The sequence below is a fragment of the Cherax quadricarinatus genome, chromosome 2, assembly GCF_038502225.1.
Source record: "Cherax quadricarinatus isolate ZL_2023a chromosome 2, ASM3850222v1, whole genome shotgun sequence".
NCBI lineage: Eukaryota > Metazoa > Arthropoda > Malacostraca > Decapoda > Parastacidae > Cherax > Cherax quadricarinatus.
The window spans coordinates 34,439,637-34,459,576 of record NC_091293.1 but is presented as its reverse complement, the minus strand read 5'-3'; the positions used below and the strand labels follow the sequence as shown (position 1 = coordinate 34,459,576).

General features: G+C 39.7%; 2 long non-coding RNA genes across 2 annotated transcripts in view; both read right to left on the bottom strand.

Annotated features, from left to right (window-relative positions):
- LOC138853342 (uncharacterized) overlaps window positions 1-19,940 on the bottom strand; it is a 415,781-nt gene that overhangs the window by 267,549 nt on the left and 128,292 nt on the right. The window lies entirely within an intron of this gene.
- Window positions 4,198-5,126, bottom strand: LOC138853339 (uncharacterized). Its single transcript, XR_011392542.1, has 3 exons — window positions 5,084-5,126; window positions 4,807-4,878; window positions 4,198-4,466 (listed from the first exon to the last, which is right to left on the bottom strand). It is a non-coding gene; the product is annotated as an uncharacterized lncRNA (long non-coding RNA).

Here is a 19,940-nt window from a genome sequence, read left to right as displayed (position 1 = left end):
GATCCTAAAATGCATGTAACAGAAGTAATGGCGAGGGAGGAAGAGTAAAACTGGGGAATGTAATAAGTCAGGTATCGCAAGATTCGGCTCAAGGTGAGGTCTCTACTTTTCTAAATATATATATAATTAATCTATCCTACATGACCAAACTGTCTCTCTCTCTTTGTCAATTAAGAGAAAACCGATGAGAAGGATCAAAATATAGAAGGATGGGAAAAGACTTTAGGGAGACTTGGACAGGTAGAATAAGTTGTCAAACAAATAGTTTCTAGATTCGAATCCATACAAGGTAATAAAGTTGGGAGAGGACAAAGGAAGTCTAAAGACGAAGTATACTCTGAAAGTTGAGGAATTGCACAAATATATGAGCGAAAATGACGTGGGAGTCAGCATCATGCCCAGCATATCAACAGGATTGCGCATAAGCCTAGTGACATCGAGACCTTATGCGAAACCAGCAAATCTCGGAACAGCGCCCAGAAACAGAAGCAAGAATCCTTTACGACATTACCCATTGCAAATGTAAGGAGTACTGGAGCACGTAACTTCAACATGGAAACCCTTCCAGATAATAAATGTGAAAAAGATAGAGAGGTCTAATGGTTAGCCACAAAACTAATTCCAGAGCTGAGAAGAGTGCATTATAAGGAGAGGCGGATGGAAATGAAACTGACGACCGCTAAGCAGAGCAGGAAAAGGGAAGATATGAATATAACATAATATGCAAGGAACAATAGAGAAGGAAAACAACAGAACTGTCCGAGAAAGACCAGTCAAAAGACAGGGACGACAGAGAAGCTTTAATAACAGATGAGTTATAAATACTTTATTAAGTATTTATTTTCAGGGTAACAAAAATGAGGAATGAGTTAGAAGATAATGAAGTAGGAATAAAGTGGATTTCAAGTTTATATTTGCCATCAGTTTTGGAAAGCAGCTCCAGAACATCTATGCTCCTGTTATTTTTTTACAGACAGATTCCATTAATCATCAGGGGTTATGTTTGTACCTATCAACTTCTCGTTCTCCTATAGTCAACAACAGGCATAAGGAGTCAACGTTCCTTGTTTGTAAGATCACTGCTCCCATGGTCTTCACGATCTTCCTTTGCACAGAAATATTACTCATGTAGCACTTATTTCTTTCTCGTCGCCTCTATGTCCCCTTAATCATCTTATGCGAACTCAGGTAACATCCCTTAATTTATCACGCTGTATGTTCATCCAATATTTTACTTTTCCCCCTAATTCCTTCGGGAGTTCCAAATAATTCTAGTTGGCTCTTTTCCTTTACATACTCGACCTGAAGACTCAAGTGTCTGAAATGAACATGTGCTCTCTATCTTGAATGCTCTGTCACATTCGCATCCAATGGCACTAAATTCTTAGAGTTTAGTACATGGCTTTTTACCCAAATAGAATAAGCCAAGGTCATTTAGCAAATCTGGCCAGTATTTTCATGTAAGAATTTATGCCTTATATATATATATATATATATATTATATATATATATATATATATATATATATATATATATATATATATATATATATATATATATATATATATATATATATATATAACGTACGTTCTCACATCAGGGAAAATCACGCCCAGTTCCACAAGGCCCTGGTATTTGAGAATTGTTCGTCCAATGGACAGAGTAATGTGCACATTGTCCTGTTCTCACGGGGCTGGGCATGGTGACGCAGGATCGAATCCTGGCTAGCCGCAGTTCTGCTGATTCGTGAGCGCGTCACATTAGCATCTGTCCAACCCATTTCTAAAGCTATCTAAAGTTAGTCTAACTGACAATGACATTGTCTGACCTGTAATTCCTGATGATTGACTGCTCTATGGCAGGTTGGCAAGATAGACGAGCTTTCACTTTCACTGTGGGTTAAGGAATCAATTCACCAGTACAGAACAATAATGGCTCACGAAATCGTAATGACACGATTGCAAACAAACCATACCACGCGCGGGGATAGAACCCGCGATCAGAGATTCATAAAATTCCAGACCGACGTGCTAGCCACTGGCGCAGTGGCTAGCACGTCGGCCTGGAGTTTTATAAATTTCTGATGGCGAATTCTATCCCCGCGCGTGGTATGGTTTGTTTAGAGAACAACAGTCTATGCTAATCTACTCCTAAAATAGGTTATTGGTGTTATTTCGTTGACTGGCTTTAAAAATTGGTTAGTCAAATATCTAACAAGGAAGTGAGGAATTTGAAGAGGACTTGTGTAATGTTCGTATGTAATATTTAAAACATCTTTATTACTTTAAAAAATTCCATCTTATGGATGGATTTTGTGTTTTCTTGGAAATATAAAACATACCAGTAAGATACGAAATATTCATTGACTATGTCATGTTACCACTTGAAACATGCAGTTTGATAATTCTGTACAATACCCATACGGCGCCCCTCCCCACCACACACACAGACATGAACCTAATGGTAAATTTTAACACTGTGTATAAATCCTGTTGTGCTTGATGTAAAATGAGAGGGAAACACAGCTTTAATTCCCACTGTGTGACTATCATACAGTATAAAGTAGGAGAACGTTGCAGATGTATCTAATTTTGCTAACTAAAACAAGAACTAATATACACATTTACACACACACACACACACACACACACACACACACACACACACACACACAGCATTCCGATACCTTAGTAAGGAATCATTCAAGACACTGTACACCGTGTATGTCAGGCCCATACTGGAGTATGCAGCACCTGTTTGGAACCCGCACTTGATAAAGCACGTCAAGAAACTAGAGAAAGTACAAAGGTTTGCGACAAGGTTAGTTCCAGAGCTAAGGGGAATGTCCTATGAAGAAAGATTAAGGGAAATCGGCCTGACCACACTGGAGGACAGGAGGGTCAGGGGAGACATGATAACGACATATAAAATACTGCGTGGAATAGACAAGGTGGACAAAGACAGGATGTTCCAGGGAGGGGACACAGAAACAAGAGGCCACAATTGGAAGTTGAAGACACAAATGAGTCAGTGAGATAGTAGGAAGTATTTCTTCAGTCATAGAGTTGTAAGGCAGTGGAATAGCCTAGAAAATGACGTAGTGGAGGCAGGAACCATACACAGTTTTAAGACGAGGTTTGATAAAGCTCATGGAGCGGGGAGAGAGAGGGCCTAGTAGCAACCGGTGAAGAGGCGGGGCCAGGAGCTAGGACTCGACCCCTGCAACCACAAATAGGTGAGTACAAATAGGTGAGTACACACACACACACACACACCTGAAGCCAGAGCAACGCACATGTTCAGCCACTTGTCAGTGCATATGCTGAACAGTGTGAGTTTACATTAATATTTAAGGGATGAAGATATTTTTAATATTACACAAGAACATTACGTAAGTCCTATTTAAATAGGAAAGTCACTCTTCGTTAAACTTACGTAAAAACACGAATTTTTATTGTTTTCTTTTATTAGCCATATGTTATTTAGAATTCTGTGCAGTAATGTAAGAAAAATGATTTGATTTTGACATTTAAAAAATCAGTTTGATTAAATGAGAAAAAAATTACAAACTGGCATAACCAAGGGGGGAAAGTTTGAAGCCGAGCAGAAAAGGCATTCTCAAGTAACTGATTTGATTCCAGCGATTGTATTTTTTAACAGTTTTAGTAAAATCACAAATTAGCATTATTATTAATATTATAATCAAGGGGAAGCGCTAAACCCGGAGGATTATACAGCGCCTGGGGGGGGGGGGGATGTGGAAGGCATTCAGGCTTAATTCGGGGAACTGGAGCACAGATCCAATTCCCTAAATCAAGAGCCCCTCACCAACATCAAGGAACCTTCCTTGAGGGGCACAAATTAGCAACTCCTGGGACTAACTTAACGGGGCGTCATACTTCTTACAGAACGCAGCGTCATTCAAACAGATTAGAAGAATCATTTTTCAGTTATTGAATAAAGATATATAAGTAAACATCTCCACTTATCCAATAAAACTGACAAATTGGGACTTAAGTCACCAAATAGCAGCATGAACTTTGCACTCAGTGGTGATATCACAACAGTGGTGATAATTTCAAGCCACTCGGATGAATCATTCTCCAGTTATAGCACAAATTCCAACGATTCCAAGTTTTTTTTTTTATTATTTTTACTATTTTAGTACATCAATAATTTGTGTGGATGCAAGCCAGAATTAGTGGTTACCATGGTTACCATTATATATTGCATCCGAGCAAAGGATTCAAACTGAAATTGATTTAACGTGGTTTTAAGGTAATTAAAATTTTACATGTAAAATTGTCGAGTCTGCAGCTACACATTTGTATTTCATTCTCTGCCATTGTCGAATTAGGAGACAGCTTTCTTTAACCTTTGAAACTGCGACCACTGAGGATTTTGGAAGTTACTGGAGTCATTCCAGGATGCTGAGAGTGGGTCCTACAACTTTAGTCACAGGGCACCTGAAAATGTCAATTGTTCTAGGAATATGGTCCTTGTTGCCGCACCCAGGCATCAAAAATCTTGCATACGCCTGGATGAGGCATTTCCAGCTATGATTGAAATAAAATCGAAAAGTTCTAATAATAATAATAAGGCAAAAAAAGAAAAAAAAATTCAGGTAACATTTTAAGGTACCCAGTCGGGGATAACAAATAATAATAATAATTTGCACAGTGCATGACCTAAGCTTTCCAACTGGATTGTTCAGAAAACAAGACACAGTTAGCTAGTTGTAAGCAGCTAAAATCTTTGAAGAATTGTTGATACGTGACACCAACTTATGAAAATTAATATACTTACAGTTATTGGGCTCAAATTTGTAAAAAGGGAAGGTGCTGTTTCTTGCATGGATCCAATCCAACATACCCTAACCTGCAAGAGTGAGGACCATAAGAATTTACAAATAACAACTGTTCAAGTGGTCACGTACATTTAATCGTGTAATACACATGCAGCAGTACTGCCTAACTATATACATATATATGGTGACTGATCAGATTACTTTCCCTCTCCTACCATATATGAAGAGAGAGACACATATGCACAGGTTCACTAAATTAATTTGCAAACGTTTTACCTTGAAGGACTTCCTCGTCTCAGCTGGCCGGTATTACCCTCCCACCTCAATCTGTTAGTAACTGAATATAACAGCAGTGAGGATAGTTAATGTTTTACTTGATCAACCACAAATGTATGCAAAAAATAATTACAATGATCAGAGTTATGCTTGTTCAAGTGCAAATTTTGCGAATTTATGGTACATAAAAACGCATCGACTATTAAAATCCCCAAAAAGAAAATACTTTCATCATTCAACACTTTCACCTCACACCTCACTCACACATAATCACTGTTTTTTCAGAAGTGCTCAGAATACAACAGTTTAGAAGCATACACATATAAAGACACACAACATATCCCTTCAAACTGCCAATATCCCAATATATATATATATATATATATATATATATATATATATATATATATATATATATCTATATATATATATATATATATATATATATATATATATATATATATAATGTCGTGCCGAATAGGCAGAACTTGCCATCTTGGCTTAAATAGCAACGCTCATCTTGCCATATAGGACAAGTGAAAATTTGTGTATGCAATAATTTCGCCAAAATCATTCTGAACCTAACGAAAAAAATATATTCGATTGTGTTTGTTTAGTATTAAATTATTGTAAACAAATCTAAAATATATTTAGTTGGGTTAGGCTAAAATAAATTGTTCTTGTTATAATAAGGTTAGGTAAGTTTTCTATGTTCCTTTTGGCGCAAAATTATAAATTTTTACATCAACATTAATGAAAAAAAATATATCTTTAAACGTATAAGAGAAAATTTTAGAAAGGACTTAATTTTAAATGAGTTCTTGTTAATTGACCAGTTTTACATATTCGGCACGACAATATATATATATATATATATATATATATATATATATATATATATATATATATATATGTATATATATATGTATATTATATATGGACTCCAAGGTATTGTCCAGTGTGGGTACATTGGTAAAGCACTGCGTACCTTGTTCCAAGGTTCGTAGGTTCGAGTCTCCTTCAGCCAGAGATCAGTGCTTGTGTATATTTCGCCTGCTCTTGCGAATTCCTTGCATATATATATATATATATATATATATATATATATATATATATATATATATATATATATATATTTTCAACAAGTCGGCCGTCTCCCACCGAGGCAGGGTGACCCAAAAAAGAAAGAAAATCCTCAAAAAGAAAATACTTTCATCATCATTCAACACTTTCACCTCACTCACACATAATCACTGTTTTTGCAGAGGTGCTCAGAACACAACAGTTTAGAAGCATATACGTATATAAAGATACACAACATATCCCTCCACACTGCCAATATCCCAAACCCCTCCTTTAAAGTGCAGGCATTGTACTTCCCATTTCCAGGACTCAAGTTCGACTATATGAAAATAACCGGTTTCCCTGAATCCCTTCACTAAATATTACCCTGCTCACACTCCAACAGCTCGTCAGGTCCCAAGTACCATTCGTCTCCATTCACTCCCATCTAACACGCTCACGCACGCTTGCTGGAAGTCCAAGCCCCTTGCCCACAAAACCTCCTTTACCTCCTCTCTCCAACCCTTTCGAGGACGACCCCTACCCCGCCTTCCTTCCCCTATAGATTTATATGCATTCCATGTCATTCTACTTTGATCCAATCTCTCTAAATGACCAAACCACCTCAACAACCCCTCTTCTGCCCTCTGACTAATACTTTTATTAACTCCACACCTTTTCCTAATTTCCACACTCCGAATTTTCTGCATAATATTTACACCACACATTGCCCTTAAACAGGACATCTCCACTGCCTCCAACCGTCTCCTCGCTGCTGCATTTACCACCCAAGCTTCACACCCATATAAGTGAGTTGGTACTACTATACTTTCATACATTCCCTTCTTTGCCTCAATGGATAACGTTTTTTGACTCCACATATACCTCAACACACCACTCACCTTTTTTCCCTCATCAATTCTATGATTAACCTCATCCTTCATAAATCCATCCGCCGACACGTCAACTCCCAAGTATCTGAAAACATTCACTTCTTCCATACTCCTCCTCCCCAATTTGATATCCAATTTTTCTTTATCTAAATCATTTGATACCCTCATCACCTTACTCTTTTCTATGTTCACTTTCAACTTTCTACCTTTACACACATTCCCAAACTCATCCACTAACCTTTGCAATTTTTCTTTAGAATCTCCCATAAGCACAGTATCACCAGCAAAAAGTAACTGTGTCAATTCCCATTTTGAATTTGATTCCCCAAAATTTAATCCCACCCCTCTCCCGAACACCCTAACATTTACTTCCTTTACAACCCCATCTATAAATATATTAAACAACCATGGTGACATTACACACCCTAACCTGAGCCTCACTATCCTCATAAAAACTCTTAACAGCATTTAATAACTTACCACCTATTCCATATACTTGCAACATCTGCCACATTGCTCCTCTATCCACTCAATCATATGCCTTTTCTAAATCCATAAATGCAATAAAAACTTCCCTACCTTTATCTAAATATTGTTCACATATATGCTTCAATGTAAACACTTGATCTACACATCCCCTACCCACTCTGAAGCCTCCTTGCTCATCCGCAATCCAACATTCTGTCTTACCTCTAATTCTTTCGCAGAACTTGCGATCTTGGCTTAAATAGCAACGCTCATCTTGCCATATAGGACAAGTGAAAATTTGTGTATGCAACAGTTTCGCCAAAATCATTCTGAACCTTACGAAAAAATATATTTGATTGTGTTTGTTTAGTACTAAATTATCGTAAACGTATTTAAAATATATTTAGTTGGGTTAGGCTAAAATAAATTGCTTTTGTTATAATGAGGTTAGGTAAGTTTTCTAAGATTCTTTTGGTGCAAAATTAAAAATTTTTACATGAACATTAATGAAAAAATATATCTTTAAACGTATAAGAGAAAATTTCAGAAAGAACTTAATTTTAAACGAGTTCTTGCTAATTGACCAGTTTTACATATTCGGCACGACATATATATATATACATTATAAATATTTATATATATATATATATATATATATATATATATATATATATATATATATATATATATATGTCGTGCCGAAAGGCAGAACTTGTGATCTTGGCTTAAATAGCAACGCTCATCTTGCCATATAGGACAAGCGAAAATTTGTGTATGTAATAATTTCGCCAAAATCATTCTGAACCTTGTATTTCACTGTGTTTGTTTAGTATTAAATTATTGTAAACAAATCTAAAATATATATAGTTTTAGGCTAAAATAAATTGTTCTTGTTATAATAAGGTTAGGTAAGTTTTCTAAGATTCTTTTGGTACAAAATTAAAAATTTTTACATTAACATTAATGAAAACAATATATCTTTAAACGTATAAGAGAAAATTTAAAAAAAGACTTAATTTTAAATGAGTTCTTGCTAATTGACCAGTTTTACATATTCGGCACGACATATATATATATATATATATATATATATATATATATATATATATATATATATGCAATAAGATCACAGTAAACAGGTGATTTCAAAATATGCAAAACAACCACTCTGAAAGAATAGAGAAATTCCAAGCGCTTTCGTGACTACTCACATTATCAAGGAACTATATAGTTCCTTGATAATGTGAGTAGTCACGAAAGCGCTTGGAATTTCTCTATTCTTTCAGAGTGGTTGTTTTGCACACACACACACACACACATTTTTGCTAGAATGAGGGAAAAGGGCAGCAGAAAATAAGAGCCCTAGAGTGCCATTTATGCCAGTGCTTAGTGCCTGGAAGATTGACTGTTTTTTTAAGACATTATAAGACACCAATCCCACAAGCACTGACATTATCGTGGCAGCAAGACGAACATAACAATTAATGGCATGACCATTATCAAGAATTTCATCAACTTTGATATGATGTAAAATGCTTAATATTCTAAATATTGATATCTGGCAACTGTCTGGGTATTTTCCATACGTTGGAAAACGGTTCATGGCGACTCATTTAAAGGGAAACTCATTTAAAGGGGATCTCACTTAAAGGGAAGACACATGTAGCTTACCCACAGATACAATGGCCATAGTTAGGTCTTTTTATCCCATAAGTTTCTTAGGCAGACGTTGGTTTAACCATCAGAAGCAACCCTGTCTCTGTGTGTGCTACATTTTAAACAATTCAATGAATTTGAATAGGAGTCCTTTTTAGGCTATGAACGATAACCTCCGCTATAAAAGAATCTAATTTGAATAAACTGCCAGTATTATTATTTAATGAAAGTTTATGATGTTTTATGATGGCTGATTCTACATCGTTTCGTCCAAGCCAAGTGGAACAAGGGACAATGACTTTAGCTTCCGATCAATTTGTCATGTTAGTATAGACTCTAATGTGGCTAAAAATGGCATTGTAATCTTGGGTAGTCCGTATCGAATATTTGTGTTGTGATATCCTAATATCTAAGGATTTGCCAGTTTGTCCCACTTAAGATAAGCTGCACCCATTACAACCAATTCTACACACACCTCCGATTCAAAGTTTTAACATACAAGTAGCTTTTAAGAATGCCAGCAATGCTGATTCCACAATATATATCTAGGGTACCGCAGTTTTGTGGCAATATCAAATATTTTCCTAATTTCTTCATCTAGAAATTCTGGTCTACATACTCGGTAAGCTCTCAGAAACATGGTGAGAAAGACACTCCTTTTTACTCTGGAATAATGGTGGATATATGAGCACACATTAGTGACCTTCCTGTATACTGTCAACTTGAACTTTCTATCCGAGTGTATCACCACATCTAGGAAAGGGAGTTTAGATTCCACGTGGCACTGTAAGGTATAAGGGAGACACGTGGCACTGTAAGGTATAAGGCTGAGGAGAGGTGGCACTGTAAGGTATAAGATGAAGAAGAGACACATGGCATTGTAAAGTATAAGGTGGAGGAGAAATACATGGCACTGTAAGGTATAAGGGAGACACGTGGCACTGTAAGGTATAAGGCTGAGGAGAGGTGGCACTGTAAGGTATAAGATGAAGGAGAGACACATGGCATTGTAAAGTATAAGGTGGAGGAGAAATACATGGCACTGTAAGGTATAAGGTGGAGGACAGACACGTGGCACTGGTGGAAGATATAAAGAGGTAGAGGCAGCGCGAGAGGGCCAATCTTAGTGCCGACAAGTGTTGAGTCACTAATCAATATAGAGTGCCAGGAGCCTTTTGACGAGACGGGGGAAGGGAGCGGGCGGGGGTGATCCACAGCAGTTCCCAGGTGGGGAGAGAGAGAGAGAGGAGGTGGGGGACCCACTGCCGTGCCCGAGGGGATAGAGGGGGTAGGGGTGATCCACAGCAAAGCCCATGGGGAAGAGAGGAGGTGACTCCCCCTTACACGTCCCCTTTGACACACACACTCTTTAATTACCAGTCTTTTAAAACCCCGTCACCTCTGTGCCCTCTGCTGGGTGTATTGGTGGTGGTGGGATGATGATTATTATTATAATCATGGGGGAACTCTAAGCTCGTAGGATTATACAGTGTCTGTGGGGGGGATGGAACTGGAGCACAGATCCAATTCCCTAGATCAAGAGCCCCTCACCAACGCTAAGGAACCTCCCTTGTGGGGGAGGTGGTGGTAGCGATAGTGGTGGTGATGGAAGTGGTGGTAGTGATAGTGGGGTTGGTGGTAATGGTGGTGGTAGTGGAGATATTAGTTGTTGCTACAAAATGCGACATCTACTAAGTGAAGATATCTCCAGAGAATACTGGGTCAACTTATTGATCTCCATTTATCATCTAGCTTGTTTCTGGTTACGCAACAGTTTGTCAGTGAGTATTCTAGTCCAGTTATCTCGTAAAATTAGACGAATTTTCAGTAGCGCTTTGGGTTTACAACTGAATGAATGCAAACCAACTAAATAAAAGTTGAGATCATTAATAACAAAGGCGTCTAGGTGGTAATAATCACAATTAATGTAATTAGAATAATGAAGGAGATAAACTCCTACACAACTCTTGGAACATAACTTGTCATTCTGTACATATAATCGCATAAGTACCGTCTGGTACATTTATGATTAGATGTACTCTTATGTACAAGAGTAATACTGTGTGTGTTTGTGCATGTGGTCAGATTGACTTAGACTTAAAATGTGATTGAAAACAAGAAGTCTCTAAATAATCTAACTTCTGGACCATCGAGGCAAACAGACAGCTTGCTTGAGCAATATCACGACTCATTCGCCAAGCAGCAATAATGCTCAAAGCAGAAGTGAACAACACAGTGTCAGGCAAGGAATCAAGGAGACCAAAAACGACTAACAGTGGACCTTCAACAGATCCTGCATAATAGGTATAAAACTCCTTTATTACTAAAGCTGAGTTCAGCAGTTCCAGTTTCCCGACTACGACAGTGCGTAGACGCCAGAACAAATGGCTGTCGAGAGTTGAACTTGGAACCAGAGATACAGAGAATGTCTCAGTGACACACAACCTCGGGAAACGTCAAATATCACAGTCTAAATAATGCTCTGTGAACAGAGTTACATAAAGTTACGAGATGTATGTCCCAGCTCACCAAAGCAGGCATACTCTATCAAAACAAAGTTTAAATGACACGAGATGACAGAGCAGGGAGACGAGATGTTTCCTCCACTAACAGCAGCCAGAGAGGAGGAGGAGGAGAAGGAAGCCTGCAGCTCCGACGTCAGGTTACTGGAACCAGGTAGCGCCTGCCGGCTCGAACTACCTAACGAGAAGGAAGGTAGTGTGCAAGTGCTGGCAGCTCATCGAAACTCTCCAACAGCAAGCACAAAGAGAGATATTGTTACATCCAACTTACAAAAATAAACATGTAATAAGTCAAATAATATAAAGCAAGATATTTTAATTTTAGATATTAATGAAAAATCTTCAACATAAAATTATATGAAAAGATAATACATACAAAATTATTACTACGTTCTTTTTCTGAGGTTGCAGTAGTGATGGTGGTGGTGGTGGTGGTGGTAGTGGTGGTGGTAGTGGGGTTGGTCATGGTGGTGGTGGTGGTGATGATGGTGGTGGTGTTGATGGTGGTGGTGTTGATGGTGGTGGTGTTGTTGGTGTTGGTGGTGATGGTGATTTTTATGGTGGTGGTGGTGATAATGACAGAGGTTGTGCTGCCACCACAACCATTAAAAAGGAATATTGTTTTAAGTTCACTCTCGACATTGTTAAAAAATAGCTATTAATGTCACTCACAAGTTAACACTCATTTTTATACAATTATCTAAGCCTAAGGTTTAAGTTCAGAGGCCTGAGTAAGTTGTTAGTTCACAGGCCTATGTAACTTCTAAGTTCACAGGCCTGTGTAACTTCTAAGTCCACAGGCCTGTGTAAGTTCTAAGATCACAGGCCTGTGTAACTTCTAAGTTCACAGGCCTGTGTAAGTTCTAAGATCACAGGCCTGTGTAAGTTCTAAGATCACAGGCCTGTGTAAGTTCTAAGATCTAAGATCACAGGCCTGTGTAAGTTCTAAGATCACAGGCCTGTGTAAGTTCTAAGATCACAGGCCTGTGTAAGTTCTAAGATCACAGGCCTGTGTAAGTTCTAAGATCACAGGCCTGTGTAAGTTCTAAGATCACAGGCCTGTGTAAGTTCTAAATTCACAGGCCTGTGTAAGTTCTAAGATCACAGGCCTGTGTAAGTTCTAAGATCACAGGCCTGTGTAAGTTCTAAGATCACAGGCCTGTGTAAGTTCTGAATTCACAGGCCTATGTAAGTTCTAAGTTCAAAGGCCTGTGTAAGTTCTAAATTCAGAGGCCTGTGTAAGTTCTAAGTTCACAGGCCTGTGTAAGTTCTGTCGCTCCAAGTCTTGACTTTCAAAGTAACTTAGTGATTCTTCATGTGCCCTGGAGAATGTTTTTTGCTTAAGAACGATTTCTTAGAAACCGGAATATAATGTATTCTCAGTCGGGTGTACTCTGCACGTAGTGTATTCCCAGTCTGGTGTACTCTGTACGTAGTACTTTCCCAATCTGGTGCACTCTACATGCAGTGTAACCTCAGTCAGGTGTACTCTGCACGTAGTGTATTCTCAGTCTGGGGTACTCTACACGCAGTGTGTTCTCAATCTGATGTACTCTGCACGCAGTGTATTCTCAATCTGATGTACTCTGCACGCAGTGTATTCTCAGTCTGTTGTACTCTACACGCAGTGTATTCCCAGTCTGGTGTACTCTACACGCAGTGTATTCTCAAGCTGATGTACTCTGCACACAGTGTATTCTCAATCTGTTGTACTCTACACGTAATGTATTCTCAGTCTGGTGTACTCTACACGCTCTAGATGCTTCTGGTTACTTTCTTGGTTACTCCCTGCATGTACACTTCCTGCGGGTTCAGTTCTTGTGTGTTCACTTCCTGCATGTTCATTTCATGTGTGTTACCTTCTTGCGTGTTCACTTCCTGTGTGTTCACTTCCTATGTGTTTGTTTCCTGTATTTTATTTCCTGCGTGTTCACTTCCTGCGAACAGCCGCACTTTGCTAATAGCTTAAAAACCACTAGTTTTTGGTTGCATTACTATATAGACTACAAACGGGAGTAGAATGAAATTAGTTCTGAGCTTACGACGTATGTCCTCACATCATCAAACATGCCTAGTGCTACGGGATCGATCCCCGGCCAGCCACAGTTTATATATATATATATATATATATATATATATATATATATATATATATATATATATATATATATATATATATATATATATATATATATATCGTGCCAAATAGGTAAAACTTGCGATTTTGGCTTAAATAACAATGCTCTTCTTGCCAAATAAGGCCAGCGAATATCTGTGAATAAAATAATTCGCAAAAATCATTCTGAATCTAACGAAAAAAAAATATTTCATTGTGTTTGTGCATTATTAAGTATATGTAAACTTATATAAAATATATTTAGTTGAATTAGGCTAAATTAAACTGCCTTGTTATAATAAGGTTAGGTAAGTTTCCTAAGGTTCTTTCGGTGTAAAATCACTAAATTTATATTAACATTAATGAAAAAATATATATCTTTAAATGAATAAAAGAAAATTTTAGAAAGGACTTAATTTTAAATGAGTTGTTGCTAACTGACCAGTTTTACCTATTCGGCACGACATATGTGTGTATATATATATATATATATATATATATATATATATATATATATATATATATATATATATATATATATATATATATATTACAAAAAAACGCGATATCTAATAATGATAGAGATCTCCAGTGAATACTAGAAAGGACTGCCCCTATAGCATCCAGCCTGTTATTGAGTTTTTGTAACAAGTAGTCAGTATCCTGGTCCAATTACCCATTAGAATTTTATATTAAGATTCAGTAGTGCTTCTGGACTACAAATGGAAGGCTACTAACCAAAAAAATTAAAATTTAAGAAGTTTATTAATAAAGAAAGTTGTCTAGATGGACAATATCTAAGTAAATCAAAGAAATTCATTTAATATAATGTAGGATACAGGTTCCTACACTTCTCTTGTGTACAGTAGTATTGTGCTGAAGGCACATATATCTTTATGGCTTTTAAGTACCGTCTGGTGCATTGCCAGCATTTAAGAACATAATACTAATACATACAAGTATGTGTGTAAGTGTGTAAGTGCTCTAAGTAGTTCGCTATGTCTCAAGACTCGACTCGACTTAACCAGTGACTGACTAAAAGTCCTCATATAAACTAACTTCTTGACCAACCTGGCAATCAGAACAGCTTACTTGAACAGTAAAACGACCGATTTGCCGAACAGCAATATAACAAGCAGCAGCAACACAGAACAAGGAGATAACATAACGACTCTAAGTAGGGACCATCTGTAGATCCTCCACAAAAGTCACAAAACTCACATACTACTGAATCTGAGTTCAGCATTAGAAAATCCCCGAGTGTGACCGTTCACAGATACCAATACAAATTAGGTCAGAAGCTATAGCTCAGGACCTGAGTTTCTCAGTGTCAGTGTGACACACAACCTCAGTAAAACGTCGAAAATCACTAAGTCTAGGCTTTGCTCTGTGAACAATTACACAGAACTAACAACAAGAGAGAGCGACAAAGATGATGTTCCAACAAGGGCCAGCAAGGGAGAGCTGGAGAAGGAATCATCGTCAAACAGAGAAAGGTAGCTCGAGAGGCAAGGCAGTCCTCTCACCAAGGTGAGGTGTGATCACCCCACCCTGATCACGTGACTCCGTGGACTGCTGCTGCCCAGCAACTACAGAGAAGCCGGCAGCAAAACAAGTGGAACAGTAGTTACAGTAGTTAAACAATGCGGCAGCTACTTAACACTCGAGCAATGGGCACTGAATAATGTGTAAATGTTACATCCTACCTAATAATATAACTAAGTCAAATAGTAACATAAAGCAATATATTTACGATTTAGCTAATATCGCAAGTATCAGCAATATAAAATTATAAGAACAGGTAATATACATTATACACATTGTGACCCATTCAGGGGTCGCAATATATATATATATATATATATATATATATATATATATATATATATATATATATATATATATATATATATATATATATTCTAATGCGTGTCTTACAGCAGCACATTAGCGAAAATACATTTCCAATATACACTTGAAATTTTGTTTGTATTCATATACCTGGTCTAGATTTAGTTTTTGTCCATTAACTAAAATACTCTCAATAGATATTTATATATGCTTTAATGAGATTAATTTGCAATCAGTCTAAAACACATTATTCAAGGCAAAGTTTACTGAGGGGATCGTTCAGGCGTCAGAAAACGTGTGTTGACGCCAACATAAGCACTCTCAGAGATCAACGGCCCAGCAACGAAGTGCAAATAAGGGGCCATTTTGGTGTCAAGACGAGACCAGATACTACAAACCCTCAGTGCACTCAGCAATGGTAAAAAATACCACCTGGGGCACAGCCAATAAAAATTACTGCGTATTACGCAGCCAAGAAAAAAGGGCATCATTTAATGCCTTGCCAATAAAATTACAACCGAGCATCCAGCCAATGCAAATCATCTCCCAGCGCCTATCAGCCACAAAACACCACAGCAGGACATGCTTTCATTGGCACAGCGAAATGTGTTTTCTTTCCTTCAATGTTGTCGGCAGCAAGCCGCTGGGATCTACCTAGCGCCTAGCCAATAAAAAGAAAGGCAGCCAATTTTCACCATTGGAAATCGTGCGTCGCCCCAGCCAATGAAAAGCAAACAGCTAGCAGCGCCTGGCCAATAAAAATTCTGCAATAGGAAGAGTGGAGTGGAATGTCAGACGGAGGAGCTACGAGAGAAGATGGCTCCAAGCAAAACAACAGGTGGTAATGACTACCACCTGCCGTCCTTCTGTCCACCAGGTGGTAGTTCCCACCTGCCTTTATCCCACTTTGTCACCTCCGCCTCTCACGCCGCCACTGTCGCACTACCTTGTCACTTCTACATCAAGCTGTAACTTCAACATCAACCTGTAACTTCAACATCACCCTGTCACTTCCACATCATCCTATCACTCTCATAACACCCTGTCACTTCAGCATCACACTGTCACTTCCACATCACTTTTGTCACTTCGACATCACCTTGTCACTGCTTCACCACCCAATTACTGCCTCACCATCCTGTTACTTATACATCAACCTGTTACTGATTCACCACCCTCTCACTTCCAAACCCACCTGTCACTTCCATACCACCCTGTTAATTCAACGCCACCCTGTTACTGCTACACCCTGTCACTTCCACACTTCAACATCACCCTATCACTTCAACATCACCATGTAACTTCCACACCACTCTGTCACTTCCACGCCATTTTGTCACTCCCACACCACCCTGTTACTGCTACACCACCCTGTCACTTCCACATCACCCTGTCACTTCCACACCACCCTGTCACTTCCACACCACCCTGTCACTTCCACACCACCCTGTCACTCCCACACCACCCTGTCACTTCCACACCACCCTGTCACTTCCACACCACCCTGTCACTCCCACACCACCCTGTCACTTCCACACCACCCTGTCACTTCCACACCACCCTGTCACTTCCACACCACCCTGTCACTCCCACACCACCCTGTCACTTCCACACCACCCTGTTACTTCCACACCACCCTGTTACTTCCCACTACCCTATCACTCTCTCACCACCCTGTCACTCCCACTCCACCCTGTCACTTACACACGACCCTATCATTCCCACACCATATTGTCACTTCCACACGACCCTATCACTCCCAAACCACCCTGTCACTCCCACACCACCCTGTCACTTCCACACCACCCTGTCACTTCCACACCACCCTGTCACTTCCACACAACCCTGTCACTTCCACACCACCCTGTCACTCCCACACCACCCTGTCACTCCCACACCACCCTGTCGCTTTCACACCACCCTGTTACTGTTACACCATCCTGTCACTCTCACACCACCCTGTCACTTCCACACCACCCTGTCATTCCCACACCACCCTGTCACTTCCACACCACCCTGTCACTTCCATACCACCATGTCACTCCCACACCACCCTGTCACTTCCACACCACCCTGTCACTTCCACACCCCCCTGTCATTCCCACACTACCCTGTCACTTCTACACCACCTTATCACTTCCACACCACCCTGTCACTCCCACACCACCCTGTCGCTTCCACACCATCTTGTCACTTCCACACCACCCTTTCACTTCCAAACCACCCGGTTACTGCTACACCACCCTGTCACTTCCACACCACCCTGTCACTCCCACAACACCCTGTCACATCCACACCACCCTGTCACTCCCACACCACCCTGTCACTCCCACACCACCCTGTTACTTCCACACAACCCTGTTACTTCCCACTACCCTATCACTCTCTCACCACCCTGTCACTCCCACAACACCCTGTCACTTCCACACCACCCTGTCACTCCCACACCACCCTGTCACTTCCACACCACCCTGTCACTTCCATACCACCATGTCACTCCCACACCACCCTGTCACTTCCACACCACCCTGTCACTTCCATACCACCATGTCACTCCCACACCACCCTGTCACTTCCACACCCCCCTGTCATTCCCACACTACCCTGTCACTTCCACACCACCTTATCACTTCCACACCACCCTGTCACTCCCACACCACCCGGTTACTGCTACACCACCCTGTCACTTCCACACCACCCTGTAACTCCCACACCACCCTGTTACTGCTACACCACCCTGTCCCTTCCACACCACCCTGTCACTTCCACACCACCCTGTCACTCCCACAACACCCTGTCCCTTCCACACCACCCTGTCACTTCCACACCACCCTGTCACTCCCACAACACCCTGTCCCTTTCATACCACCCAGTCACTCCCACAACACCCTGTCCCTTCCACACCACCTTGTCATTTCCACACCACCCTGTCCCTTCCACACCACCCTGTCACTTCCACACCACCCTGTCACTCCCACACCACCCTGTCCCTTCCACACCACCCTGTCACTTCCACACCACCCTGTCACTCCCACACCACCCTGTCCCTTCCACACCACCCTGTCACTCCCACACCACCCTGTCCCTTCCACAGCACCCTGTCACTTCCACACCACCCTGTCACTCCCACAACACCCTGTCCCTTCCACACCACCCTGTCACTTTCACAACACCCTGTCCCCTCCACACCACCCTGTCACTTCCACACCACCCTGTCACTTCCACACCACCCTGTCACTCCCACAACACCCTGTCCCTTCCACACCACCCTGGTGTAGCAATGACCATCCATCCACAGTGGAGAAGAGAAAGAAGTGTCAAAATAAACGGAAGATGGACTAGGGAGGGTGAAGAAACTGGTGAAGATGGAAGAAAAAGCGTGAAGGAACTGGTGAAGAATGAGTGAGTGGAAAGGGATTGAGAACCTGGGAGGATCAGCGTAGCAGGAGTGGATAATGTGGAAAAACAAGGGAAGAGAAATCTGCCGTGAGAGAGAAATTTACATTAAACGAGATTGTGAAAGATGAGATAGAAGGGAAAGTATTAAGGAAAAAAAAGAGCCGATCCATGTGGGTTTAGCGTGTGTGTACTCGCCTATTTGTACTCATCAATTTGTGGCTGTAGGGATCGAGTCATAACTCCTGGCCCCGCCTCTTCACTGACTGCTACTTTTTTTTTTTTTATATTTTATTTAAAACCAATACAGTTTAACATAAAAATAAAGAAACAGTATAGAACCTAATCAAATTAACTGACAAACGGATTGTACTTACATGCTCGCAAGATATTACAACAAAAACTTATATCAAGAACATAACTAAAAACAAAATTACATGTCACAGGGTCATGAATTGACATATATACAAAACCTTGCATATATATAAATTGTACATATAAATAACATCTGACAAAGGTTCAATACACTTGAACATAAAATATACAAAGAAGTTATATCAGTTAAATCCCATCCTTCACATTAATCAAAAAACCAAAACCTAACATCATAATCTGACTAGATAATCTACATACTTATCCCTAACAATACAGCTGAACATATCCCAACATACAAATAAACAGAAAAGAATACAGCTTAGAACACAATAACAAGCTCTATACTGTTACAATACACCCATATAAAACTTTCAGACAAATGGACTACGTCACTAAACTGTCTAGATATGTCTGTATACCATACAGACTAAAACTTAACATCAAGAACTTGCATGAACACCAAACCGGTATCAGGGTACAGACCTTAATTATAAACTTTAAAAAGAATCAATCATGCG